We start from the raw sequence: 27215 nt of genomic DNA, 5'->3' as shown, positions 1-27215 counted from the left end.
TTTAAAAAGGTTTGTTGCAACATGTGAGGAATGAACATGGGATGTTTTACAGAAGGTGAATTACGCTTGGTCAGATACGGTTTTAAACATCTGGACCAAAGTCCTGCAGATCACTGTGGGCCCCTAATCTCTGGCTGGGGAGTGTGAGGGGAGTGAGAGAGATTTGGTCTGAAGGACTCCAGGTTATAACCTCGGTTCTAATACGTCACAAAGTCGTCACAGTCATGAAATTGGGGTCCAACACATCACTTGTCCACTTCACTAGTGGGAGCTGCTAGTTGGGTTTCAAAGGGGAAAAAAGTGAGCTCAGCGTGACATAAGACTGGAGTCTTAGTAAGTTAACCTGCTGAGTTCTGGAAATAACTCTAACATAATGTTGACTCCTTGGCAGGAATAAGGAGCTCTGCAGCTCTCTCATCCAGAGGATCTAGAAGCATGGATGTGTTTGGAACATAGCAGAGGGTGTATTCTTACTAAAGTCACGCTAACTGCCTTCTGCGCACTCTGAGATGTTTAAAACTCAGATTAATATCTGAGCTGAGATGTAGAAACGTGAGACAACATGATGCAGAGCTGCTCTTTTATTAAGTGATATGGAGGAGATCTTAGATTTATTTCAGATGAACTTGATTAAACAGGACATAGCGGAGGTTAAATGTTTAAAGCACCTTGTGCCTTCATTTTGTTCATATCTGTTTCTCAAATTTGTCTTGATGATTTCTGTGGATTTCCATCATCCCTCCTGAAAACTTGTTGCCTTGTGAGAACAACCAAAGACTCCCACAGACTCCCTGTGACACAGCAAACTTCCAACATGGGAAATGTGACATTTGAGCACTTTATAGTCTGTAGGCGACTGTTTTCTGTTCTTTGTACTGTGGAGGCTTTACCAGCCATCAGTGAGGTGGAACTGTACTGAAAATACTCTGAAGTTAAAGCTACATTTTTAACTCATTTAAAAGGGAAAATGTGTCTGTTTGAATAATGATCTTTTTTAATATGGGTCTAAGTTTCTGAGAAAGTCTTTTTTTACTGTAAAATGTTGACTGTCACACCTGAACTTCATATTTATTTATGAAAATGAGAATATTTATATCCCCAGGTTGTTTTAATTCTGAAAACTAACATTTGTTACAGTAGTTCACATCATCTGTCCTCATAATTACCTTGAGAAAATCCAACAAAGACCAGACTTTATCATGTTCATATTTAAACTGCAACCTGCAGGTTAACAATGTGAGTGACTTAAAGTGTGGAAACAAGTCCACAGAAGTTTCTTTTAATTATATGTCCACTATGTGCAAGTAGTCCCCACAGGCAGTGTCCTTGCTGTAGGGACGACCAGGTAAGACATCTGATTCTCACATATAGATGGAACATTTGATGTTGCATTATGCCCAGTATTAATCACACATGTTTGTTCATGTTCCAGACAGGATAGTGAATGCTTTTGTGCACAGTCCACTGTGTGGTTGTACAGCTCACGACTTAACTGAATATATTCCAACACCTGGCTCGCCTTCTTGCATCCAAATGTAGAACAAAATAGATGCTTGCCCAAACTTACTTCCAGGTAGTGAGTAGTTGAGCCCATAAATTGTTCCCAAGCCCCCTCACTAAAAGTAGCTGCCACATCTTTTGATTTGTGTAGCACAAGCTTCATTACAAGTATTCAAAGGACAAGACCGTTGCAACCACAGAAGATAGTTATGAAGCCATCCTCAGCCATGGACTTGCAGAAACTACTGTCCAGGTTTCACATGGCCCCAGCATCTGATGGGTCTGCCCTTACCCAGAGCTGTAGGGTGAGGATTGCTACAGAGTGGAAAGGTTTCCCCCTCAGCACAATATGCAGCAGTGGAATCTTCTGATAGAGCTCAAGGCCACACATTTACCCACTGCTGTCAGAGCTGCAGTTGGCTTTTCAGCCATTTTTAGTTGGGAATGCATTCCAAGCTGAAGCCATCAAGACCTTCATAAGCTCACCTTTGATCAGATACTGTCCTTGAGTTAATGCCAACACCTTATTTATAGGATTAAGTCATGTCAACCTATCAGGCCCTCAACTATCCCCTCCAACCCACAACTGGATGACCCAGAGACGGCTAGGAGCCATTTGATGGAGCAACAAGGTATTCAAGTTAAAGCCATTTATCCAAGCGGCAGCAGCGATGCCTCTAGAATATGCAGATCTGCAAGACAAAGAAAGTCAGTCACCTAGCAGCAGCTACAGAGAGCACACATGCAGAGGAAAATGAGCCTCACCAGAAAGATCCTCAGAAGCCGCTCTGAACTGGAACCTTGTGCTGAGATGTTTTGCCGTGGTCTGGCTCAGATTCTGTTGGGCTGTAGCGGAACTGGCTGAACAGCACACGCTTCTTGTTGTAGCGGGACCGAGATTTGTAAGCGTAGACTTGATCCTCGTCGGTCACAGGAGTGAAGACTGGCTCGTCCTCGCCGCTGGTGTCAGATGAAAGGCTCCAGCTCCCATCTTCAAACTGGTAATTGCTGCCAGGAGCTCCAGACTGACCTCCCTGAGCACCATGCTGCTGTGCTGCAGAACCACTGGTTCCAGCTGCTTTCTGATACATTGGCTTAGATAGAGCTTGTCCATAAACTGAATACATGGGTGAGGAAACGGAGAATTAAGATCAGCCTTCCATTTACGCCCCGGGTCAATTTAAACTGCTTTTAGTTGCTGAGCTTTGATTGGGATCAGCTTACCGCTTTGTGCAGGAATGCAGGTGATGCTTCCAATCAGCACACAAGAAATCCACAAAACCCTGCAGAAAAAGGGACATCTCATATGAAGTTCTGAGTACATTTAGAGACCAGTGGGGTCCAACCACCACCTCCCCTTAACATGCCCAGTCCTGTTGAGCTTAACTGCATATTCATAGTGTAATGCTGCGACCAAATGAGGTTCTGCTTGCCTCAGACATTTAAGGCAGCAGAGGTTCAGTGCCACCACTTAGAAGCACTGGGATAGACTAGAAGTTACTCACCTCATTCTGCTGCAATATAATTAAAGCTTGCCTGGGACCTGCTCCTGCCAAACTGCACTAACACAAAGTTCAGAGCCCTGTGACACTAACCTGAAGCTGCAGGAGCTGCTTTCATATGATCCTCAGTGCAGAGGGAACTGATTGCTCAGCGGTAACAGCTGCTGCTGAAAGGTGCAAGGCTGCAGTTAACTGGCAACAATGCACTAACATATGGAGCATCTCAGTGTTATGGCAATAAATAGATAATAATCAGGAACTCTTGTGAGTATTATGTATTTTATTTACATGTATAAATATTAAATTATAAAAATAAATGATCAAATATTCTGATCTGCTGATATACGTGATAATAATAACAATAACAATGGAAGCTGCTCTCAATCCGCGAAATCTCTCTCATAGTTCATTATTAGTCGGCTAATTGATGAATAAACATCCTGCTGCTGAATAAGTGTTTAAAAGATAAATAAATCAGAAGGAAACCTGCAGAAGAAAGTCTTCTAGCAGCTGTCTCTCTGTGTTTATTGGCATACAGCACGGTTAGTGAGATCCAGATCCATGTGGGCACTCAGGACGGATTTAAATAGCGACTCTGAATGGACGGTAAACCCGCACTGAAGGCCCAGTGAGCCAAAGCACGGCCGCCACTGAAAAATATATTTGAAACCTGTCAATATGTTAACTTTGCGTGTTTACCTCTATAACTGATGTTATATGTAAACAGAGCACATGGTCAATTAGCTTTTTAAAAATCTTTATTTTAAAGAAAACGATAAAAACAAGAGTTTTTCTGGAAGAGATTTAAATAAGTTCTGAATATGCATTGAAGAGAGGTTACATTTGATTCACCCCAGTGGAACATTTTATGTGTAGTCTGCAGGTTTCATGTTTTCAGCTGGAGATGGATGCTTTTTGTTCTGTATGTTACATATTTTTATCTTGATCAGGACATTCAGAACACTTGCATGCACAGGTAAGTCCAGCTTCAGTTCCAGGTGTACTCGTCCATTTAACTGGACCACCATGTTGTCCCAGCGTACATGCACGGGATAGACTGTGTAGGAAACCTTCATGACATTCTGCTTTCTCTAACTTTCTCTGTGGGACATCACGCTGCATGTAAGTGCAGCTGAAATCGCTGCCAACATGTTGTCTTTAAGTCACCTGAAGGGTGATTTTCTCACATGAGGCTGCGGTTACAAAATCAGGATTTTATTAGAGCAGAGCGACAGTCTGGACATGCTTTAAGTGACCACGAGTTGACACGTAGTCTTAATGGGCTGATTTTCAGTTTAGCCGTCTGACAAAAGAAACAGAAAAATATGTGGATGAGAGCAGCTTTATTGGGAATTTGGCTGGAAATGTACACTCATTCTTTCCTGTTTTTACTAAAAGATGCAGAAATATTAAACTCTGTAACATGTGTTTAGTGCACCAACCCATGCCAACTCAGTTAGCATACATACAGTTATAGGAATAGTTTACTGAATGTCCCATCTTGTAGACAGCCTCAGTGTTGCATTTCCAGTCCAGTCTGCTGTCCAGGTGAACCCTCAGGTATCTGTAATCCTCAACCACCTCTTCACCGAGGATGGAGACGCTGTTCAGCTGCCTGCTGCTCCTCCTAAAATCCACAATCATCTCTTTTGTTTGTATTCAGATGAGGCGATAGTTTATTTTCCTATAGATGTGATAGTTTCATGTAGATGTGCTGAGGTGTGACAGGGAAGCTGTTGGTACATGGAGGATGTGAGGTCTGTAGCAGGAGGCAGCAGCATGCTGAGTTTGTCTGAACTCTTCCATCTGTCTGATCCCACATTATCCCAAAGCCTGTGAGCTTTTCCATTCCTGACCACACATCCCTCACACTGTTCTGCTGCAGATAGTTTCCCACCGACTTGCTCTCTTCCTTTTTTCTTCACACTCCTCCTTAACTCCCTGTTTCCCTCCATGAAGGCCTTCTTCTTTATGCTCAGTGGCTGCAACACAAGTTCACATCAACCAGGCGTTTGTTCAGAAAACAGCGTCACAGCTTTGGACTCAGGAAGTGTTTCAGATGTCAGCTGTCACTCAGACACACTTTCATAGGGCCTGGATAGCTCAGTTGGTAGAGCATCAGACTTTTAATCTGAGGGTCCAGGGTTCAAGTCCCTGTTCAGGTGTAGAAATGTAATTTACCACTTAACCTGTACTTCCCTCTATGCTGCACTCTGTTTCTACACTGTCACCTCTGACAGAGCCTGGCTGATGCTTTTCCTTCTATGTAGCTTATTGTTAGCTTTGCTGTGAGCTGCATCGTTATGTCCTCATTTGTAAGTTATATAAACTATAGAATATTTCTAAAGAAACTATAGAAATCACCTTAAATACACCAGCTGCAGAGTGTTGATCACATTCACTGAAACTACAACAGGTTAAGAGCATTTATCATGAATAGTTCTGCTTTATATCAGGGCTTCTTTTCACTTAGATTTCACTATTTGGACAATCGGTAATGAATGAACACCCAGAACAGAACACAAGACATTACAGAGATAAATCAACGTTGGTGCAGTTTAAACAACAAGGGCATTGTTTGCTTCATTTAAGTGGCAATAAAACAAAGCACTTCATCAGAAAAATCAGTGTCAGAAATATATTTTGTAAAGGCCTCAAGAGACATAGATGTTGGAGGAAGTTGCGTAAACTGTGATGATGTCACAAGTTCAGTCGCAGTGGTGCTTCCGTCCCACTCCCTCTGTGGGCAGCACTCAGAGGGAGTTTACAGATTCAGGAAGCCTTCCCGCTCCCTCTGTGGGCAGCACTCAGAGGGAGTTTACAGATTCAGGAAGCCGTCCCGCTCCCTCTGTGGGCAGCACTCAGAGGGAGTTTACAGATTCAGGAAGCTGTCCCGCTCCCTCTGTGGGCAGCACTCAGAGGGAGTTTACAGATTCAGGAAGCTGTCCCGCTCCCTCTGCGGGCAGCACTCAGAGGGAGTTTACAGATTCAGGAAGCTGTCCCGCTCCCTCTGCGGGCAGCACTCAGAGGGAGTTTACAGATTCAGGAAGCTGTCCCCTCCCTCTGTGGGCAGCACTCAGAGGGAGGGGACTCCCTCTGAGGCCTCTGCTGCTAACACCAGTTATGGCTCAGAGAACTTTAAGGGGAATTTCTGCTTCCAGAGCAAAAGTAAAGTTTCAAGTAAAGGTTTAATTCCAGCAATCTGAAAACTCTGTGGTGGCCTGATCAAATCTAATATGGAGCTGTGGATTCAGGGGAAAACCTGCTTGAACAATTTGGTGAGAATGGGTCTAAAATACAAGTTGATGGTTCAGAAGAGTTTATTTTTGTTGTCGGCTCAGAGAGCTGGACTGGACAGAAACAGTCTAAATACAGATCAGGTTTCTACACATACTTCTGCAGCTGTCACCGAGCACTGATGTTGAAGATGATGGTCCTGTGGTGACCAGTTGTGGGTCAGACTAAATACAGAGCACCTTGAACTAATACACATCATCCCTTTCTTCAGTAAAGCATAAAGAATGTGCTTTTATAAAGTCCTCTAAAAGTGGTCTAAAGATTTAAAACACACCTCATTCCTTTAGGTTTTGCCAGGAAAATGGGAAAAAAAGGGAGCAATTTATTGTAACACATGCAAGCATGAATGGAAATACAGCAGAGAAGACAATATATTTGTATAATTCCAACAAGGTTTAACAGAGCTACAGGCTATCTAAGCAAATAAAAACACCTGAGTTCAGCCATTTAGCTTTTCAATTCCTCCTTCTGTAGCTCATCAAACATAATCAAGTCAGCCTTTTACAAGAGGCAATATTACTAAAAAACACAGTATGCACAGTGTTACAACTTTCAACAGATCAACAGATACAAAATAATGAACAATATTTCAGTCCAGGAACTGAACATGTTTTAATCTCACTGTGGCACAGTCAATAAATACTTCTACAAGAGGGAATATTGCTAAATAAAAAGTCAAAATCTTAAATTAAGAGTTCCTTATATGGTCTGATAAGTTATTCCCCTGATTGAGAAGCCTTTTAAACTAGCCTACCCACATTTTACCCATTTATAATGCCTAATGTAGTTTAGTAAATAGGCTATAATAGGCAGAATAGGATATTGTCTCGCGTTTTTCATGTGCCATGGAACCAGACACTGTTTATTTGGTGTAAGAAATTAGAGTGGCCTACAGGTAGGGGTGGGCGTCGACACAACAGAAAACAAATCTCTCACCTCCCTCCACTTCATGCTCAGTTCTCCTTGCTGCTTCTGATTCTGTAAGAATCCAATGTTTTCACATATGGAGATAATTTGAATAACATCAAGCCCTGATTTATGCAGAGATCACATGAATATTGGAAATAAATCACAAAAACCACTTCCTGAGGTGGATCCAGTTCCTGCTCTTTATTCTTTCATCAGTTTTATGAACCATGAGGTGCTGTGGCTTAGTTGGTCAAAGTGCCTGCCTCGTAAACAGGAGATCCTGGTTTCAAATCCCAGCAGTGCCTGTGGGCCTTCAGAGCAAGCTATGACTTAGCATATAAAACAACTTATTATCAGCTTTCTACTAAAACCTTTTCACTGGTTTACTTAATAAAAGTGCGTATAAATAGCACACAGCTTTTAAAGTCTCATTTATGCCTTTTTTATACTTTCAGAGTGTAATTTTCCTCCGTTCAGATAACAAGTCAAATGGTTAGGGTACAGTACGGTGGAGGTTCTCCTCCTGTCACACTACATAACATCAAAATGAACGTACAAACCGTGAAATAGTCAGAGTTAGAGTAAAAGCTGAGGGCAGGACGTCATTTCCTTGAAATATGTAGCAGAAAATAAAACGCAAAAGCATAAAAAAGCCTTGTAAAAACACAGTAAATGACTTGGCGTGTAATAAGTACACCGCTTCATGAGATCTGGCTGTAACTGGTGAAAGTGACTTCCTCATGAACAGCAGGGTCTGAGTTGAAAACCCAAAAATATCTGCAAAATATGATGCAGTTTTGAATCAATTGGAGGCACTTCTACTCATGACTTTAACTATTCTTGAGGTACAGAATCACTAAAAACATTTTCTGAAATGGATCCACTTCCTGCTCTGTTGGTCAAAGTGCCTGTCTAATAAACAGGAGATCCTGGGTTCAAATCCCAGCAGTGCCTGTGGTCCTTAGCATACAAGGGACATATTATGCAAAACTGAGTTTTTGCAGGTCTTTGTGTTAATATTTGGGCCTCTACTGTTCCTTTAAACACTCCAAGCATGGAAAAACCCATCCATCCATTTTCTGTAGGTCATTAGAAAGACTTTGGTGTCAAGAAAAAAATGCTGCTGTGAGCCATTTGGATGGCTCCCTTATTGTGACGTCACAATAAGGGAATTTGCATATACCTGTCGAGTACCCACCCACTCCCCATCCTCTACATTAGTTGAAGATCTTGTATCGAGCATCGAGCATAGGAGCGCAATGGCTACGAAAGGAAAATTACACATGAAGTGTTGTGTTGTTGGCTGCACCTGTGGTGCGTTTCTGGAGACCCAGGTGTCCAGCAGCAGCAGCTGTCTCTGCCGGTGATACCTCCCGGTGGTTTTCACAGCCACGAACAGGTCAGCCTGTGTGAGCTGCTCCACCGGCCCGAGGGGGGAGCGCTCCTCCGCACCGGGCCGCTCACCGCTCTCCTCTCCCGGGCCAGCCGCCTGAAATAAGTTGAGAAAACATCCGTGCCCCCTGCAGCCGGCAGCTCCTTCTGGTGTCCGCCAGCGAGGACGTCTCCCGGCCACCAGCAGACAGGTGAATGCGGCGACAGCAGCGCGAGGTCCCGCTGTTGAGAAAATATGTGGAAGCCTGCCGGGGGACCGAGGCTCGCCTTCAGCTCAGCGGGACCTCGCGCTCAGTGTTCGAATTATCCACCGGGCTTCGGGGGGGTCGGACTATTTGCGGATAAATTGATGACGTCACCCCCCCCCCCCCCCCCCCCCCCCCCAAAAAAAAAAAAAAAAAACTGCGAGTGCTACCTTTTTTCTTTAAGTGGTAATATACTGCACAAAATAAGATGCAAAAACTTTGAACACAACAAACCCATAGGATATGTAACATGATATGCAAACACAACGTTATCATTTGCAAACTCTCTGCTAAAGTGCTAGAGCCTTAGGCTATAATATAGCCGCTATATCATATGAATCAAGTGACCACGTTCGCGGGATCAAAGCACTCGTCTCCGTAAAAATGTTGCCAGATTGGGCTGTTTTGGAATACCGTCTGTGGGTAAAAATGGGCATTGGGCGAGTTTTTCTGTAGCTTTATGGTCATAGAAATAAATAGAATTCAGTTTAGACTGGTTTAGTTCAGATTTAGTGGCTCCAGGCAGGTTTTGAGCATGTTTGGAAATCATCTGGCAACCCTGCAAAATCCGCTGCACAGTGGTGAATTTAGCTCAACTCTGCACACAGCACTGTCAAGTTCAACCACCTAGCCAAAGTTAAATGTCACACAGGTTGCTGCAACAGAAATGTTTCCACTTTCCAGTTAGCAACTGCACAACCAACACATGCAGAATAATACATAAATATTAAACCTAGCAACGACCCAACTTCAAACAGCTGTATGGCTTACCAGAAGCCCACTAGCAAACTAGCAACTAGCCTACATTATGTAGTGCCCATGAGACGCAATCAAGAAACGTCAAACAGCAAAGTGAACCCAATGACACATACAGAATCAAGCTGTAAATTATCAGACTACAACTGCCAAATTCAACATAGCTTGTAATGTCCGCTGGAAACAGTGTGCGCTTTTCTTGAGATTGAAAAGTGCTATCAGACAGCCCCATGGTGCTAGTCATGGTATACTGCTAGCTGCTATATGAAATGGCTTCAAACACAGTCAAAATTATAATTAATCCTATATTTGTCAAGGCGGACATAAGTAAAGGAATCCCATTTTCCCTACCTCTTTGTGGGCATGCTATCCTTTTTGCCTCCTTGCTAGACACAGCTATCCTTGCTTCTTGCTTGGTGGAGTCACTGTCACACACTGTCCATTTGCCTTCTTCTCACTTAGTTAAATGCTATTATTCCAATTGTGCTTTAAACACATGACAAGCCTTGTACTTTATTTTCTGACATCAAGTATGTTGGTTGGTGTATTCTGGATTAGAGCAGTCCGCCTCTGTCTTTGAACTGAGACTACTTGTGCATGTTGACTCGATGGAAATCTGATGTAGGCTATCTTTTTTTCTCATGAGAGAAAGGGAAGGGCGGTCACCTGTCTTGAGTGTTTGTAAGTTCAGTGCTTTAAAGTTGAAATAATATTAGTTTCATTTGTTAGTTTCATTTAACAAATCACGGGAAACCTCCACATTGACACCTTAAATCCACGCGCTCGCATCTCAAACATCTTTTTAACGGGCAACAACACCCTGCATCTCAGTGCTGCCGATGTTGGACTATGCGCGAGCTGCCTGCGAACATGCGAAACGTCCGCTGGTGGTACAGTCCATCGAAGGGGTGTTCCAAAACGCATTTTATTTGGTTATTCATAGTACACGTTGAAAAATACTAAGTAACAAGACATTTTCAACACCTTATTTTAATAATAGATAATTTTTTCAGTACCCCCCAAAAGTGTAATTTAGTCCCATTTGGGGGGTATCAAGTCTCAATCGGGGGGTTCAGACCCCCCCGGTACCCCCCGTAATTCGAACACTGCTCGCGCTGCTGCCGCCGCGGTCACCTGTCTGCTGGCGGCCGGGAGGCTGTCCTCACTGGCGGACACCAGAAGGAGCTGCCGGCTGCAGGGGGCGCGGATGTTTTCTCAACTTATTTCAGGCGGCTGGCCCGGCGCGGAGGAGCGCTCCCTGTTCGTGGCTGTGAAAAGCACCGGGAGATATCACCGGCAGAGACTGGAGCTGCTGCTGGACACCTGGGTCTCCAGAAACGCACCACAGGTGAGTCAGGCTGGAGACTGCAGAAGCTCTGCACTGAAAACAATTGAACCCTTAATTCATAGATAGATAGATAGATAGATAGATAGATAGATAGATACTTTATTGATCCCGAAGGAAATTAAAGCATCCAGTAGCAAGACATAATAAAGCAATACAAATGTTTATACAATTATAAACAATCTAAGAATTTAAAAAAACAGTTTAAAAATACACTCTCAGAAAATAAAGTACAGAATTGTACATTTAGGGGTATGATGGCTTGTCACTGGGGCAGTACCCTCTGAAGGATAGTTTTGTACCCTTATACTGAAGTAGCCTAACACAGACTGTCTTTTGTACCCCAGCATGTAGAAAAAAAGGTACATATATCTACCTTTTACCACTTGAGTACATATATGTACCTTTTGGACCCTCAAAAAAGGTACATATATGTACCTTTTACTACTTGAATACATATATGTACCTTTTGGACCCTCAAAACAAAAGGGTAAACAGTACACGCAGCCGGAGGCTACTCATGAGCGGGGCGGGGCGTGGCCAGCAACAGCTTATTAGCATAAAAGTGACAGAGCCCTGAGACTGAAAATGGCAAGAATAGAGCTGGTGAAATCTCTTTATGTGAGAGTGATTTTGTGCAAAGAACTTCATGAACATGTTTTGTATAGACCATAGACAAATTCTAATTTGTTTAAAGAGGTAAAATATGTCTCCTTTAATTCTTAATTCTTGAGGTACAGAAGATTGAATTGGGACTTAATCCAATATTTTCATATATGGAGATAATTTGAATAACATCATGCCCTGATTTATGCAGAGATCACATGAATATTGGAAATAAATCACAAAAACCACTTCCTGAGGTGGATCCAGTTTCTACTAAATTCTTTTCACTGGTTCACTTAATTTAAGTGCGTAGATAGAGACTTTAAAAGCACACAGCTTTTAAAGTCTCATTTATGCCTATTTTATGCTTTCAGAGTGTAATTTTCCTCCGTTCAGATAACAAGTCAAATGGTTAGGGTACAGTACGGTGGAGGTTCTCCTCCTGTCACACTGCATAACATCAAAATGAACTTACAAACCATGAAATAGTCAGAGTTAGAGTAAAAGCTGAGGGCAGGACGTCATATCCTTGAAATATGTAGCAGAAAATAATACGCAAAAGCATAAAAAAGCCTTGTAAAAACACAGTAAATGACTTGGCGCGTAATAAGTACACCGCTTCATGAGATCTGGCTGTAACTGGTGAAAGTGACTTCCTCATGAACACCAGGGTCTGAGTTGAAAACCCAACAATATCTGCAAAATATGATGAAGTTTTGAACCAATTAGAGGCACTTCTACTCATGGCTTTAACTATTCTTGAGGTACAGAATCACAAAAACCACTTCCTGAGGTGGATCCAGTTCCTGCTGTTTATTCTTTCATCAGTTTTATGAACCATGTGGCGCTGTGGCTTAGTTGGTCAAAGTGCCTGTCTAGTAAACAGGAGATCCTGGGTTCAAATCCCAGCAGTGCCTTAAGATGTTATTATGTACATCATCATGGTGCCATAACTGTTTCCAGCAGTGCTTCAGGAGTGCTGGACTTCCAAAACAGTCTGTACTTGGAGGCACTTCATATCATGGCTTTAATCAGTGCTTCACAAAGTGTGGGGCCTAGCTGTTCAGCTAGTCCTTCAATGGCATCATGAGTGTATTAATAAAACGCTGTTGGTTATAAAAAAGATAATTGATCCAGTCCACATTTTTGTTACTCTAATAATAATAGTAGGCCATAAGAAAATGGACTCAAAACCAGCAGCTATCTGATTTCTGGCTTTGTATTCGTCAGGGACACCTCTGGGGACTCCAATTGCACCTACATAGACACGATCATCAAAACTGCCAGGAATAGAGCGTTTGCGTACTGAGCGGGTGGCTTGAGGAGCAAAAGGGTCAACAGCAATACGGACATTATACACCAACATCACATGGACACACCTACCAGTCCAATTGGCAGGCAAACTGGAATGTAGCTTACTGTGACGGCCACACAGCCAAAACATGTCAGGGACAGGGCGAGTGGAATGCAAAGTGTCATTAAAAATCCAATGAGACATGGAGGGAGAATCAAATAGGCAATAAGTAAAAATACAATGAAAAGCTACTGAATTCTGAGTACTACTCCTTCCCCATGTGACAGGGACGGTAACATTACACATGTCAGGGGGGACACTGCCCAGGGCATGTCTGTTGAATTCATTTGCAGGTTCAGGTTGGGATTCATAGCAAACTATATAAGTATTTATATAGTTTGCTATAGTATTAAAATGTGGCGGTGGTGGAATAATGCGACTGGTGAGTGGCGGACATTCAGTACTCCAAGGATAATGGTCTCCCTTACTATGATATTTGCCATCCACGCCCTTAAAATAACTTCCTCTCATCAGCCAACAATGTGTCAAACACAGGTGATAAGTACAATTCATACCACGGAATGGAGACATCATCTCAGGGGCAACTTCAGGCAGGTACAGCGTCACATTACGACTGCCATTAGAGCAGATGGCATAGGCAGTACAAGTTAAAGGATCAACTTCCCCAGGCACTCCTGTAAAAGCAACAGGCTGTGCGTCTTTCATACAAACCACACAAGAAGCATCGGTGACAGATTTAACAGAATAATTCGCCAATTGATACCAAACGTTGCATGTCACCCATTGTTCTTGTAAAACATTTCTGGACTTGCCACCAGGAGAGGCATCTTTAAGCAGGCTGATTTCAACGTGTCTGCCGGGGGACTGAGGAGGTTGAAGAAGGGATCCGTACCGGTTTACTTTTCTTGGAATGGGTACGAACTACCTGCGCCCAGACCAAGTGTCTGGGAACGGCGTCCGCGGGCCGAGAGTCCTGCCCCAGAGTCAGACTCGGACTCGGAGATGGAGACCGAAATGGCTCCAGATCACGATTACTGTGTAGTCCCTCAAACCGGAGCGAGGGCGAGTAATTTAGCCGACGAGAACGAAGCTCTACGTCGTCAGGTTAGGGAGTTACAGCAGCAATTAAAAGTCCTCAAACATCGTCAGCATTTTGGCATCGAGCGTCTGTCTGCATCAGATGATGACGTGCGGTTTTATACCAGGTTTGCGTCCTACAGGAGTTTCATGGCATTCTGGACATTAATCGAACCTGCCGTGACCCACAAGATGGTGCGCATAACTAGCGCCAAGACAGCCTCTGCCAGCAGCAGCACAGTCCATCACCCAGCATCGGTAGGTGATGGCGTAACGTGACGTGATATTAAAAGGTGTGGGCCTTTTTTGTTAATATATTTTTTATTGCTTTCACATAAAAAAAAAACATACACACCAAACAGCAATGCATGATGTAAAACGTTACTGAAAACAAACAAACAAACAAAACAACAACACACAAAAACAAAACAAATCAAAAGTTTTCTGATTTATGCTTTGTAATAATAATGTCAATGTCAAGGTAACTAAACAGAGGCCTTTTGTTTTTATATCTCAACAGAAACTGAGACCCACTGACGAGTTTCTTCTTTTCCTGATGTACCTGTCAGTGGGTTTTCCTCCCAGGGATCTTGCAGAGGTTCAGCATTCACCGCACCGCTGCAAGTCGAATCATCTCCACATGGACTCATTTCCTGTACTGCCTGTTAGGAAGCCAGCGCCTTTGGATTCCTCCAGCGACAGTGAGAGCTCACCTGCCAGTTGAGTTTGCAGCTTTTTCTGACACACAGGCGGTCCTTTATTGTACGGAGATATTTTGTCAGGCGCCATCCTCTGCTCCTTCAGAGTGAGGTTTTTTCCACATACAAATCTCACACTACATTCAAGGCCTTGATTGGCATGGCACCCCACGGTGCTGTCACCTTTGTGTCCGGACTGTATGCAGGCTCTATGAGTGGCTGCCAGCCATTTTCAGTGCAGAGAGACCCATACTGCCAAGTGTTTTACAGTATTTTGACTGATTTTCCAAGACCCAAAGAAAAGTGTGTCTTATGACTATGTACACACCGAAATTACCAAACGAAAGAGTAGACTCTCTTCTTTCATCAGGAAAAAAAGTTTGTTTCTACCATTTTCAGTCCTTTAGTAATAAACAGTAGAACATAGGTTAGTTTCACGAAAAAAACAGCTGTTAGACGAAAAAAAACGGAAAAACAAGCTTTTTTTTATGCAAAGTGGCACTGCTGCCACCTTGCGGGTAATTTTGCCAGTATATTCTCTGTTTAGTGTTTACAAGCCTAAGATTTAGTGACAAACTCCGCCAGATTGTCCCTCAGCCCGCTCCGTTAAAAAACGCAATTGACGTCTATAGACGTCTTTGGCAGTCAACGTTTTTTTTTTTAAATTGACGTCTATAGACATCAATGGCAGCCAATGAGTTAAGCAGTCCGGGATTGTAAAGCTGCTGAAGCCAGGTATGGCCATCATGGTGGACAAAGGGTTTGTTGTGGACAACCTTGCTCCTTGTAAGGTGTACCGGCCGGCCTTTCTCAGCAACAAACAACAAATGAGTCGAGAGGATGTCAGACAGACGCAGTCAATTGCATGGCTGAGAGTGCACGTGGAGAGGTGCATAAGGAGAGTGAAAGAGAACAAACTCTTCGACAAGGAGATACCACTGTCTATATGTGGGAACAATGACCAATTGTTCAGTGTGGCCTGCTTCCTGGTCAATTATCAGAATGGGCCGTTAGTGAAGGCATGGGCAACTCAGCAATGAATTGGGAGCACTTTCAGTCAGTTCAATCAGCAGTTCTTTCAGTCAGTTCAAATGATCAGTTCTTTCAGTCAGTTCAAATGATCAGTTCTTTCAGTCAGTTCAAACTATCAGTTCTTTCGATCTTGTTCATTTTTAGAAATCTATACAAAACCTGAACTGATCTTTATTGTTTGTTTGTGCAAATCTCTACCAGTGTAGAGGTTGTATTGTTCATTGTTGTAATGAGATGTGTGCATCTTTTGAATATGGAATAATAAATTATTAAAGCTGCAGTCGGCAGGTTTTCAAAATTCCTAGTCTAAAGTCGGAAAACTGATAAAACTTTCAGGTCCCTCCCCCAACCTCTAACAAGCTCCGAATCGCCCCCCAATCATTTTGCAAGCATGATTACAGGCTTCAGAGGGAGCTACAGATTTCATTATTTTTTCTAAACAGCCTATTTAATATTCTACTTCCAGAATCCCATGACAGTTCAAGCTAATATGACTTAAATAAAAGTTGCCGACCGCAGCTTTAATTCAAAAACAGTCTTGGTGTCATAGTCCTCGTTACATTAGCTTTGGGTTTTTCCTGACTTGAAATTAAAATGAAAACGCACAGAGATGACACTACAACATGTAGAATTTACTAAGTAAATATTGAACAACACTTATTCAATAATCCAATATCAACAATCCACATAGATTTTTACACTCGGGCTCTCATTTCAATCAGTACAAAAGGTATGGTCTCAGGTCAGTTGTAAGCCTTCATTAGTGACCATTATCACTTCAGGTTTTGTATAGATTTGTAAAGATGAACACCACCACAACCAATCAAGACTGTGCTTGTATAGCTGTGTAAACCTGATTGAATCGTTACCTCTAGTTGTGAAAAGTTTGCACTTTTCAGGGTGCTGAAAATCTACAAATCTAAAGCATCTGCAGGACAACTGTCCTAAATGTTATCTACACACAGTACATAGTTACTACTATAAATATCAGAGAGAGAGAGAGAGACAGAGAGAGACAGAGAGAGAGAGAGAGAGAGAGAGAGAGAGAGAGAGAGAGATCTAGCTATACGTGTCTGGCTACTGCTAGCTAGTTAGCGATAGCACCGGAAGGAGTGGATCACACACTCGAGAGAGAGCGGAAGTAGAACGGGAGTAGAGTCTTGCACAGAGCGAATTATTCACAGAGCGAATTGGCTAACAGACGAGCCTGGGACGCAGTGCACGTGAGCAACATGTTTAGTGACAGCAAGTGGACAGTGACAACGGTGAGTTCATACACTAAGAGTGACTTTAGTTTTCTCTTCTGACCATCATGCAGCTATTCATTTAGTCATAGAGAGAAGTTAGTTGCATAGTTGAGCATCTAGTGCTAACTAATAGGCTACTAGACGAGCCTGGTGCTCGCGGCGGCTGCGTGGGCCGGAGGACAGAGGGCAGCCGCGGCTGTCCTCCTCTGTTCTCCTGGCCTCCGGCTCACAGAGACTCCGCGGAGCACCAGGCTCGGCCCCGTGGCTCACGCTCCTCGGCGACTCCGTCACGAGCCGTCGATGGGCTACCGACGGAGAGGCTCCATTATTGATTCAGGGTTGCTCAAAGTTAACCTGGAAAGAAGCACAAGTTCCTTTGAACATTTGAATAAACAAAACAAAGGCCAGACGTGTTGTTGATCACATTAATTATTGCACAGACTGATCTCTGAAGACACAACTCCTTCCTCTAACCCATTTTGAAAGATTGACCATTTCTAACAAACAAAAAAGCTTTTTCTTGATCGCCATAACTTAGGTCTGTCTCAGGAGTTGAAGTCCTTCATGAAGATGAGGAGTTGTAAACGTTGAATGTCAAAGGTGAACACACCTGTTTGTGGTTGTCGTGGCCGAGAGGTTAAGGCGATGGATTAGAAATCCATTGGGGTCTCCCGCGCAGGTTCGAGTCCTGCCGACGATGATAACATTATTGACTCAGGGTTGCTAAAAGTTAACTTAGAAAGAAGCATGCATGGGTTCGAATCCCATTCTCGTCAAGTTGTGTGGTGTGTTGTTTGTTAATTCTGATTCCACTTCTTACAAGCAGGCTTTTCAAACAATGCTTTTGTCGCAATATTTTTATTTGCTTGCACTAGGTTCATTTGGGCGATTGAATCTATCATGAAGAATTTTGAGTGTGACTTCAGGCTAATGTGAAAGAGCTGTCTTTCTTTCAGTTTGCACCCACCTTTGCCACATCCAGCTGTTAATCATTTCCTCCACAGAGGACAAAGGAAAGACAACTGGAGAATGCGGGCGTCAATCCCGCTACCTCTCACATGCTAAGCGAGCGCTCTACCATTTGAGCTAATTCCCCTTCGGTTGATGTATTCTTAGAGCTTCCAAATTAACGAACCATTTCTGACCAAACGATCCATTCTTGATATATCAAAAGGACTAGATCTCACAACTGAAGCTTGTTGGTTTTTCTCAGTGTTTTTCAGAGTGGTTGAATGTATCAAGTAGAGTCTTGCGTTCGATCAGTGAGACATGGAAAATCCGTAGTGTTTCATGGTTTGGCAGATTCTTTTTTCTTTCCGATTTTAAACAAATTTGAATTTGCACATAAGTTGGTTTGCCTTTATAAGATGACCATTAAGGCCTCTCACCAGAAGAGCACCTGAAAGATTTCTGAGGAGTGTGGACATCAATCCCGCCACATTTTGCCTGGAAAGCAAGCCCTTTATGATTTGACATAGTTTGTCTTCCACATTTGGGTATATTCTGAAGAGATTGTAATAACCCCAACCTTAAATTTGACTTATCTTAAGTGCAATTGCTTTTGTTACGCCCAATTTTAAATCAAGCAACCTCAAACATCCCTACATGAAACCACATTTAGATAAAAATGATTCTATTTTTGTGAAAGGAGGATGAATTCATATGCTCTGCAAGACCATTGTATCTAATGAGGCTTCAATTTTGAGATCAAAATTATACCAGCTGTAGTTTAAGATGGAAATTTTTATGGTCAAACTTATAAGAGAGAGGACGAGGTGGCCGAGCGGTTAAGGCGATGGCCTGCATAATTTATAAATATATAAATTATGATTGGCTACAAAAAAGTGATCCCAGCCAAATATGACAAAAGATTAGGCTAGCCTTTCATTTCTGACAGCTGAACATTGCACATCTACTAACCTTAAAACTAAATAAACGAGAGCAACAACCGTCTTTTTTTTTCTACTTAAAAGATGTTTTATATTATTTTCATATAATTTGCTGATGGCAATTATAGAATGTGAGTGCTTGTGTTATATTGAAAGCGAGGCTGGGTGTGTCTATGAATATAGACAACAGTGAGGGTTTTTTTTAGGTGCTGTACAAGCAAATCATAGCGTCTCTGTACAATGACCTTTAGGTAATACTTCACAATACTGACTGTGTATTAGAATGTACATTGCGTTCACTTATTTCCTACTTTGCCCGGACTTCCAATGTAGCCTAACTCCTGGCCAATTCCCACCTTCTCCAGTCTTACAGCATAACTCGCCGCGACACTTACCATGTAATACGCGAAACTACCCCAACTTTTTGCTCATGGCGGTTGTGTATGTATACATGTCAGCGGACAAGCTTCACCCTTATTCCAGGGATTTATTATGTTTGTCTTACAGCCTTGTATGATTGGGAATAAGAATATGTTGAGAAATGGACAAAACAAAGTGTCCCTGACATAAAATAACAGAGTTGCACTGATTTTTCTTATTCATGTTGTTCCTTCGTTTAGCTAATACTACTACTGCTTTGATTACCCACTGAAGCCTCTTCCTGTCTGCCTCAGTGCAGGTCCCAGCGGGCTCTCAATACAAGGTGCTCAGCAGTTTGGTGTCTAGATTGTTCAATCTGGACAATGTGGTGGTCCTCCTCACTGTTGGGCCCATGTCAGGATTGCTGGAGATTACAGTAAAATACACCCTGACATAGCCTACAGTTAGGAGTGAACATGTCAGACCCTGTAATGTGACCTTGCATTTTGCTCCTTTGGAGCCAAAATGTTGCAGGTGTGCGGACAAAGTGGAGTACCATTTTAATGGTTTGAATGTGTTAAAACAAAACAACTCATGCCTGTGTGGCATGTGTTTAACTAATAGAACTAGCACTTGAACCCAAACGCACAACTCAGGAACCAAAGGAGTACCCAGTAAACAACATAGTACAAACAACAACAAACACTTTATTCAAAACACAATCTCAACAGAACTATATAACACGCGCACACACTGGTAGCAATTCAAACATTCCCTTTCATAACTATAACTAACTTAATTAAATAACTAACTAAAAGGATAACCACAAAAAGAAACCATTAACAATTATGAACCAAAAAAGAAAATATTTTCAGTTAACTAATCACGTCATCATGTGATTGGCTGTTGCAGAATCAAAGGTCTTCAGGCTGCTCTGATTGACTGTCGCAGGATCGAACGTCTTCAGGCTTTTCTGATTGGCTGTCGCAGGATCAAAGGTCTTCAGGCTGCTCTGATTGGCTGTCGCAGGATCAAACATCTTCAGGCTGCTCTGATTGGCTGTCGCAGGATCAAACATCTTCAGGCTGCTCTGATTGGCTGTCGCAGGATCAAACATCTTCAGGTTGCTCTGACTGGCTGTCGCAGGATCAAAGGTCTTCAGGCTGCTCTGATTGGCTGTCGCAGGATCAAACATCTTCAGGCTGCTCTGATTGGCTGTCGCAGGATCAAAGGTCTTCAGGCTGCTCTGATTGGCTGTCGCAGGATCAAAGGTCTTCAGGCTGCTCTGATTGGCTGTCGCAGGATCTAACGTCTTCAGACTGCTCTGATTGGCTGTCTCAGGATCAAAGGTCTTCAGGCTACTCTGATTGGCTGTCGCAGGTTCAAAGGTCTGCAGGCTACTCTGATTGGCTGTCGGGTTCGGGTACCAAAGTATAATCCGTTTTTCTGTCAAAACGAAAAAATGAAAAAACGGAAATAGCTGTCCTTTTTCCTTTTTTCGTTTTAAACCACAAACGGATTTTTCTGTCTTCCTAAAAAAAACGAAAAACCAAAATCAAATAATGGACAAAATTTTTTTTTGGAAATGACTTTTTTCATTTTTCGTTTCACATTCGAACATGACGGCGGGCAGACCGGAAGTTGAAGTAACGCCAAAATAAAAGTAGCGTGCTAATTTAATATCAAACATATTTTCCGCTTTTTATACACCCATTGCAGGTGTAGCGTTACCGGGGCAATTATATATATCAAATATAAGGATTTATCTTAAACCTCGAAATTAGGGCACCACCTCGCTGATGTTTAAACTTGCTTTAAGTTACAGTCCAGGGAGGACGACTGTTAGAATCTTACGATCCTGGTATGTTAAATTAATCTTTCAATTAATATTCAGTCTCATATCTCGCTACTTTCGTGAAGTTCTCGTTTGGTTGGACAGACATTACGTAAAGAAAGCATACGACACAATCTGTGATTATAACATATATATAGATATATGAACTGTTTATTACAATGATATGATCTTAGACATGAACCTTTGAACAAACAGGAGATGCATGGAATATGGGTGATTATATAAAACACTTAGTGAATATAAAATAAAATATGGGAATGGAGAGATACTTGATTTATTCAAATAGTTTGGGTTGGCTGACTATTTGACGCTAAATACTGACATTTCGGATTAATTTATCATTCTGTGAAAGCCTCGAGACATCCATCAAACCCACTTTAAGGTGAAAACGGGTCGGTCTTACTGTGCTGAAGTTCTGCTTAGTCGGAACACGGCAGCGGCCACGCGGGGTCCGAGGGGACTTCTCTTCCGTTCTCTGGGCCTTCCTGGCTGTGGTGGCTGACTTTTTAGCTTCTCAGTTGCTCCTTTCCACCGGGAAACGGGAACGATGGTGCCGAGGACTGTGGTTAGATGATCGAATCTTCTGAGTGTCAGTGGGTCCGTTGCTTCTCTGATGAAGTGAACTTAAGTTCACAGAAGATTAAAAAAAGGTTGCTTGGAGTTGGCTTCTTGGTAGGAAAAGGTGATGATGGCGTGAAACAGCGGAGGTTAGGACGTGCGACGTAGAAGGACATGGATGGCGAGGGACAAACAAAAACACGTAAAACGTGCATCTTCAGAGTATTTCAATCTGTTTCTTTGTTCGGGTCTTTCTTTCTTGTCTCCGGGGTCTCACTGGGTTCTGGAGGGTCTCCTCCGGTCGTCCGCTGCATCGTTATCCACACGTCCTTCCGCTCTCTCCTGAGATTATGGGAAAACTCCCAAACTCTGGTGAGCTCTTCTCTTCTGCTTAAACCATCTCCAAAACTCTCTGTGCAGCTGTTCTCTGCTCAAATCTCCTTCTGAAACTCTGGGTTGGAACCCTTCTGGAACAAGAGGCAAGAAGCAAGAGAGCAGACGCCTGAAGCGAGCCAGCAAACGAGAGAACTATTCAATTCAATTCAATTCAATTCATTTTTATTTATATAGCGCCAAATACAACAAATGTCATCTCAAGGCACTTAGATAGTAAGTCCAATTCAAGCCAATTGGAATTCAATTAATTAATAATAATCATAATTCATAAAATAATCCAATTCGTTCATATAGAGCCAATTCAAAAACAATTTCCTAGCTAAGAAAACCAACAGATTGCACTGAAAACTTTTTGTTTTTTCGGTCCAATCTCCCGGCCTGAGCGTGCCTGAGGCGACTGTGGAGAGAAACGACTCCCTTTTAACAGGAAGAAACCTCTGGCAGAACCAGACTCAGGAAGGGTGGCCATCCGCCTCGACCAGCTGGGGTTTGAGAAGACAGAAAGGGGGGGGGGCCGCGGCGGCACTGTAACACCATTCAAAGGATATCTGTTGGAACAGGGAAACACGAGTTAATGACCACAATAATATCACATATACATAAAGAGAGTAAAGTGAGGAAAGGTGTGACAGATGAGGCCCCCCAGCAGTCTAGGCCTATAGCAGCTTAACTATGGGATGTTTCAGGATCACCTGAGCCATCCCTATTCAAGGTAAACACAAGAAACTTGTGCTAACGAAAATAAATAAATAAATAAAGGACCAGACTCAGTGAGTAATTCCCTATACTCCCTATATAGATCCATATATAGAACCATCTTTTACAGCCACAAGCTACCTCAGCCTCTCACCAACTGCACACCAGTCACAGCGGGGTGGGGATGCAAACCCTGGTTCGGGTATGGGGAGAAATAAAAAGAGGTAAGATAAGCGGGAATGGGATTCAAACCCTGGTTCGGGTAGGGGGTAATGAAAGTATAGAGGGTGCCAGAGGTGGAGGCAGGACAAGACACACTAGCAGACACACTATCAGATTCAACAGACCTAACTATAAGCTTTATAAAAAAGGAAAGTTTTAAGCCTGGTCTTAAAAGTGGAAAGGGTGTCTGCTTCCCGGACATTTACTGGCAGCTTATTCCACAAGAGAGGGGCCTGATAACTGAAGGCTCTGCCTCCCATTCTACTTTTAGAAACTCTGGGAACCTCAAGTAAACCTGCAGTTTGGGAACGAAGTGCTCTGTTAGGAAAATATCTTACAATGAGATCTTTAAGATATGATGGAGCTCGGTCATTAAGAGCTTTATATGTAAGGAGAAGAATCTTAAATTCTATTCTGAATTTAACAGGGAGCCAATGAAGAGAAGCTAAAACTGGAGAAATATGATCTCTCCTGTTAGTTCTCATCAAAACTCTGGCTGCAGCATTTTGGATCAACTGAAGGCTTTTCAGAGAATATGTGGGACAGCCCAATAATAAAGAATTACAGTAGTCCAATCTTGAAGTAACAAATGCATGGACTAGTTTTTCTGCATCACTCTGAGACAAGATGTTCCTGATTTTAACAATATTACGAAGATGAAAGAAGGCCGTCCTAGAAACCTGTTTTATATGCGAGTCAAATGATAAGTTCTGGTCAAAAATAACTCCAAGGTTCCTCACTGTAGAACTAGAAGCCAAGGAAATACCATCTAGAGTAACTATATAGCTAGACAATTTCTCCCTGAAACGCTCAGGTCCAAAGATAACGACTTCAGTTTTGTCTGAATTTAGAAGCAGACAGTTCTGAGTCATCCAGGTCTTTATGTCTTTAAGACATGCTTGTAGTCTGACAAACCTATTGGGTTCATCTGGTTTTATAGATAAGTACAGCTGAGTATCATCAGCATAGCAATGGAAATTTATGCCATGCTGTCTAATAATGTTACCTAATGGAAGCATGTATAAAGTGAAAAGAATCGGTCCAAGCACAGAACCCTGGGGAACTCCATGACTTACTCTGGTGTGTGAGGAAGATTCTTCATTTACAAGAACAAACTGAAATCTATCAGATAAATATGATTTAAACCAGCCTAATGCAGTTCCTTTAATCCCAATAACATGTTCAAGTCTGTGTAATAAGATACTGTGATCGACCGTATCAAATGCAGCACTGAGATCCAACAGGACAAGCACAGACACAAGTCCGCTATCAGAGGCTAAGAGGAGATCATTGGTAACTTTCAGCAGTGCAGTTTCTGTGCTATGATGCACTCTGAATCCTGACTGAAACTCTTCAAACAGATTATTTCTGTGTAAATGATCACAAAGCTGAGCTGCAACTATTTTTTCAAGAACTTTAGACATAAAAGGGAGATTGGATATAGGTCTATAATGAGCCAACACTTCTGAATCAAGAGTAGGTTTTTTAAGTAAAGGTTTAATTACAGCAACCTTAAAAGTCTGAGGCACATATCCTGTCAACAAAGACAGATTGATCAAATCCAATATGGAAGTGTCAATTAATGGGAAAACCTCCTTGAACAGTCTGGTTGGGATTGGGTCTAAAACACAAGTTGATGGTTTAGAAGAGACTATTGCTGTTGTTAGTTCAGAGAGATCAACTGGGCAGAAGCCGTCTAAATATAAATCAGGTTCTAAAGATACTTCTAAAGCTGCTGTACTTGATAATACATCAGTGATAATAGTGGGAAGGACTCCATCAATCTTCTCTCTGATAGAAACAATTTTATTAATAAAGAAGCTCATGAAATCATCACTGCTGAGAGTTAAAGGAATAACTGGCTCAGCAGAGCTCGGACTCTTAGTCAGACTGGCTACAGTGCTGAAAAGAAACCTGGGATTATTCTTATTCTCTTCTATCAATGATGAATAATAAGCAGTTCTAGCTTTACGAAGGGCTTTCTTATACATTGTTAAACTATCTTTCCAGACTAACTGAGACTCTTCTAAATTAGAGGAACGCCACTGTCTCTCCAGCTTCCTTGCAGTCTGCTTTAAAGCACGCAGCTGTGAATTATACCAAGGAGCCAACCTCTTCTGACTGATTACCTTATTTTTCAGAGGGGCAACATTGTCCAGTGCTGTACGCATTGAAACTATAGTGCTGTCAACAAGAGAGTCAAGTGCTGCTGGAGTAAAGTTTATGTAGTTGTCCTCTGTCATATCTGCACATGGCAGTGAAGAAAAGGATGATGGAATTAATTCTTTAAATCTGGTTACAGCATCCTCTGATAGACACCTTCTATATGTAAATTTCTTCTCAGAAACTGTATAGTCAAGTAATGTAAACTCAAAGGTTATCAGAAAATGGTCAGATAAGACAGGGTTATGAGGGAACACTGTTAACTGTTCACTCTCAATGCCATAAGTCAGAACAAGATCAAGGGTGTGATTAAGGCAGTGAGTCGGTCCGTGAACACTCTGAGAAAATCCAATAGAGTCTAATATAGAATTAAAGTTCATATTCAGGCAGTCATTTTCAACATCTACATGAATATTAAAGTCACCCACTACAATGACTTCATCTGTACTCAGCACTAACTGGGATAAAAACTCTGAGAATTCAGACAGAAACTCAGAATAAGGGCCAGGTGGACGATACACAACAACAAACACAAGAGGTTTCTGGGATTTCCACTTTGCGTGGGAAAAACTGAGAATCAGAGATTCAAAAGAGCTCAAACTAATCTTGGGTCTGGGACTGATGAGTAACCCTGATCTGAAGATAGCTGCCACTCCTCCTCCTCTGCCTGTGATTCGAGGAACGTGAACATTTAAACAGTCAGAGGGAGTTGCTTCATTAATGCTAACATGATCCTCCTGCTGCAGCCAGGTTTCTGTAAGACAAAATATATCAATATGATGATCACAAATCAACTCATTCACTAACAGAGACTTCGAAAGGAGAGATCTGATATTCAGCAAACCACATTTAATAGTTTGATGTTTTTGTTCAGTTAAAGTTTTTGTTTTAATAATTTCTTTTTGCACAAGAGGATTTGCTCCTTTTGTGTTAATTGATTGGGTGGGTAGCAGTAGGTGGGAAGCTGCAGAGAAGTGTGTAAGACTACAACTCTGCATCCTGGTCTGAGCCCTGGGTTGTCATGTTTTAGGGTGGCAAATAAATTCATCCATATTTCTAGAAATGAGAGCTGCTCCTTCCAAAGTGGGATGGATGCCGTCTCTCCTCATCAGACCAGGTTTTCTCCAGAAAGATTGCCAATTATCTATGTAGCCCACGTTGTTTGCTGGACACCATCTAGACAACCAGCGATTGTAGGACGACATGCGGCTAAACATGTCATCACTGGTCAGATTTGGCAGGGGTCCAGAGAAAACTACGGAGTCCGACATTGTTTTGGCAAAATCACACACCGATGCAACATTAATTTTAGTGACCTCCGATTGGCGTAACCGGGTGTCATTAACGCCGACGTGAATAACTATTTTACCATATTTACGTTTATCCTTAGCCAGCAGTTTTAAATAGGATTCTATGTCGCCCGCTCTGGCCCCTGGAATGCATTTGACTATGGTCGCTGGTGTCTCTACTGCCACGTTTCTGACTATAGAGCTGCCAATTACCAGGGTTTTGTCCTCAGCGGGTGTGTCGCTGAGTGGGGAAAATCTGTTAGAAGCATGGACAGGTCGATGGTGAACAACGGGCTTGACTTTAGAGCTATGCCTCTTCCTGACAGTCACCCAGCCACGATGTAATCCCGGCTGCTCGGGTTCTGCCTGGGGGCGGCTAATGGAGCTAGCTACGCTAGGTGGCTCCACACTGGCAAAAGGGGCCTGGCTCGCTATCGGTTGATTTTCAACAGTGCAGAGCCGAGCTTCCAATTCAGATAACCTCGCCTCCAAAACTACAAAAAGACTACATTTGTTACATGTACCATTATCGCTAAAGGAGGCAGAGGAGTAACTAAACATCTGACACACGGAGCAGGTGAAAGCAGGAGAAGGAGGAAGAGAACCGGTAGCCATGCTAAGCTAGAGAGCCAGACACACCGCTAAAAAGTGAGAATAAAGATTAAAGATCTGTAGGAGTGTGTTAGAACAGAACGGTAAGCTATAGAGTTTAACTATGCAAAATTGTGTAAGTTATAGATCGAAATAAAGTGATTATCAGTACTCCAAGCGGAGCAAGAAATTCCACAGTGCACAAGCAAGGTAACAGGAAGTGATGCAACACGTCTTACCGCCTGTGTTTCCAGGTTGAAATGTTTAAGGAAATC

General features: G+C 42.4%; 4 non-coding genes across 4 annotated transcripts; all 4 read left to right on the top strand.

The window, feature by feature from the left end:
- The first annotated feature begins 5094 nt into the window (after positions 1-5094).
- trnak-uuu (transfer RNA lysine (anticodon UUU)) lies at positions 5095-5167 on the top strand. The gene has a single exon. It is a non-coding gene; the product is annotated as a tRNA-Lys (tRNA).
- A 2272-nt stretch (positions 5168-7439) lies between these two features.
- Positions 7440-7513, top strand: trnat-cgu (transfer RNA threonine (anticodon CGU)). The gene has a single exon. It is a non-coding gene; the product is annotated as a tRNA-Thr (tRNA).
- A 4882-nt stretch (positions 7514-12395) lies between these two features.
- On the top strand, positions 12396-12469 carry trnat-agu (transfer RNA threonine (anticodon AGU)). Its single transcript has one exon. It is a non-coding gene; the product is annotated as a tRNA-Thr (tRNA).
- Positions 12470-17540: 5071 nt separating this feature from the next.
- trnas-aga (transfer RNA serine (anticodon AGA)) lies at positions 17541-17621 on the top strand. Its single transcript has one exon. It is a non-coding gene; the product is annotated as a tRNA-Ser (tRNA).
- Positions 17622-27215: the final 9594 nt, after the last annotated feature.

Source organism: Odontesthes bonariensis, chromosome 11 (genome assembly GCF_027942865.1).
Source record: "Odontesthes bonariensis isolate fOdoBon6 chromosome 11, fOdoBon6.hap1, whole genome shotgun sequence".
Taxonomy (NCBI): domain Eukaryota; kingdom Metazoa; phylum Chordata; class Actinopteri; order Atheriniformes; family Atherinopsidae; genus Odontesthes; species Odontesthes bonariensis.
Note: the sequence above shows the minus strand (reverse complement) of the source record. Positions and strands in the feature narration are given on the sequence as shown.